General features: G+C 36.4%; 1 non-coding gene across 1 annotated transcript; it reads right to left on the bottom strand.

The window, feature by feature from the left end:
- Positions 1 to 1,255: 1,255 nt before the first annotated feature.
- On the bottom strand, positions 1,256 to 1,329 carry TRNAI-AAU (transfer RNA isoleucine (anticodon AAU)). Its single transcript has one exon. It is a non-coding gene; the product is annotated as a tRNA-Ile (tRNA).
- Positions 1,330 to 2,702: the final 1,373 nt, after the last annotated feature.

Below are 2,702 nucleotides of genomic sequence, written 5' to 3'. Positions count from 1 at the left end.
TAGTAAAAATGGTCATGGTGATCAAGGCAACAGCCATGAAGGATACTATAAGAAGAAGGGATAGTCGAGCCAAGCAAATTGGCATGGAAGAGGACGCAGTCGAGGAAGAGGTGGCCGATCAATTTACTCCAACATTCAGTGCTATAAATGTCACAAATATGGTCACTTTGCGAACAATTGTAACTCCGACAAATGTTACAATTGTGGCAGAGGGGCATTTTGCAAAAGATTCTCGAGTCAATAAAAAGGTGGAAGAAACAATCAACCTAGCCTTGGATGACGCAACAAACGAAGGTCTTCTCTTGATGGCTCAAAATGAAGATCGGAAAGCGAAAGAACACGATGCAGAAAAATACGATGGCGGTAGTTATGAGGTGGTGGAATCCATTGGAAATGAGGGGATATGCAGCGGATTTTGCAAAATCGCGATATCGGAGATGAGAAAATCGAAGACGGAATCTGGATTGAACACGCGATCAGTGAACGAGCCAAAGAAACTTCCAGATCATCAGAAGGAGAACAGAGATTTAGAGCAACAACCAAAATCTGTCGTGGATAAATCTGTGGAGAAGTCTCAATTACAGATGTTGAAATCGTTGAACGAGAAGCCTTTTGAAGGAGAAAGTAGACATTGAAAAAGAAAAGAAAGCTTTTAGAAGTGGAGATTGAAAGGTTAGAGAATGTGAAGGTAATTTCTGCTGATGAATCGTGGGTACAAAACTGGAGGTGCGCGCTGGGAAGTGAAATTCTTTACATTGAAGCGTGGCACCATGCGGATCGGGTCGAACATCCTTTGAGTCAAACTGGGTTAGACGTGGGCGTGAGTCGGAAGAGCTACCGCGTGTCGCGCATACCGAATGGAGCCGTGTCACTTTATAATGCGCTTGACGCGTTATTCCACCCAATCATTAACACGTGTCCCTCAGGCTGTCTGACGCGCTTTCCCTCCCCCAAGTTAATTTTCTCCCCTGACTACACTTAATCTGGCCTTCAAAGTCAGTTCATTTACCTCCTTGTTCCTAAAAATATGTAATTGTTGAACCTACAACCTTCACATTATTAGCACGACAATCTAACCAACTGAGCTAATACGTCATAGGTTTTTGTACATTATAGATCGTTAGCTCCTAATCCAGTCAATCGAGTTTTGTTTACATAACTTCATGCATAATAAACTTAAAAAAGTCGTTATCTTTTAAAGTTCGTAGTGTTTTAACTCGTATCATGAAAATATATTATTAAAAATTAATGAAATTGGCCCATGCAGGTGTCGAACCTGCGACCTTCGCGTTATTAGCACGACGCTCTAACCAACTGAGCTAATAGGCCATAGGTTTTATGCACATTGTAGATTAATAGCTCCTAATTTAGTCAATCGAGTTTAGGTTACATAATTTTATGCATAATAAAATTAAAACTTCAAGTCATTATCTTTAAAGTTCGTAGTGTTGTAACCCCGTATCATGAAAAGATATTATTAAGAATTAATAAAATTTGGCCTATGTAATTGTTGAACCTACAACCTTCATGTTATTAGCATAACAACCTAACCAACTAAGCTAATAGGCCATAGGTTTTATGCACATTGTAGATCGGTAGCTCCTCATCCAATCAATCGAGTTTCGCTTACATAATTTTATGCATAATAAACTTAAAACTATAAGTGATTATCTTTTAAATCTAGTATCATTAAATATATCATTATTGAGAATTAATGAAATTGACCATGCAAGTGTCAAACCTGCCGTAGCTCCTAATCTAGCCAATCGAGTTTAGGTTACATAATTTAATGCATAATAAAACTTAAAACTCTCTAAATTTAAGTCATTATGAAATTAGCCCATCCAACCTTCGTGTTATTAACACGACGTTCTAACCAACTAAGCTAATAGGCCACAAGTTTTATGCTCATTGAAGAGTAGTAGCCCCTAAACTAGTCAATCGAGTTTAGGTTACATAATTTTATGCATAATAAATTTAAAACTTTAGGTCATTATCTTTTAAAGTTTGTAGTGCTTTAACCTCGAATCATTAAAGACATCATTGAGAATTAATGAAATTGACCCGTCCAAGTGGCAAACCTACACCCTTCACACTTAATTAGTGCGACGTTCTAACAAATAGCTAATGGGCCAAAGGTTTTATGCAAATTGCAGATCCATAGCTCCTAATCAAGCCAATTGAGTTTATTTTATGCATAATAAAAGTTCAAAACTTTCTAATTTTAAGACATTATATTTAAAGTTCGTAGTGTTGTAACCCCGTATCATGAAAATATATTATTAAGAGAATTAATGGTATTGTCCCACTGTAAAAGGGAGGTCCATCACTTCATTTTACAAGCCCACTTGAATTGTTTAAAGTCAGTCGAAAAATACATTTTTTGACGACTCTATATCAATATTTTGGCTGATCAGGCTTGGGTTTGATACGCTCGGACCCTTTCTTCTTTCAATTTTTCAAAAGCTTAAATTTTTAGAATCGAGTTTATATTATTAATGCACAGGTAGGTTTAGTTAGTCTATATACTTATGAGTAAGTTTAAATTATTTTAATTTCCATAGTAGAATTTTAATTTATGATTGTTGGACTTCTTAAGAAAAATTAAAATTTAGAGGTCAGCATTAAGCTAACGTCAAATGGTCGTAGTAGCTTCGGCTTAGGTTACCCAAGTAAGTGACCTTACCATCATTTGGCTATAA

The sequence above is a fragment of the Cucurbita pepo genome, chromosome 16 (genome assembly GCF_057944985.1).
Source record: "Cucurbita pepo subsp. pepo isolate OVF chromosome 16, ASM5794498v1, whole genome shotgun sequence".
NCBI classification, from domain to species: Eukaryota; Viridiplantae; Streptophyta; class Magnoliopsida; order Cucurbitales; family Cucurbitaceae; genus Cucurbita; species Cucurbita pepo.
The sequence above is the reverse complement of the archived record's forward strand: the minus strand, read 5'-3'. Positions and strand labels throughout refer to the sequence as shown.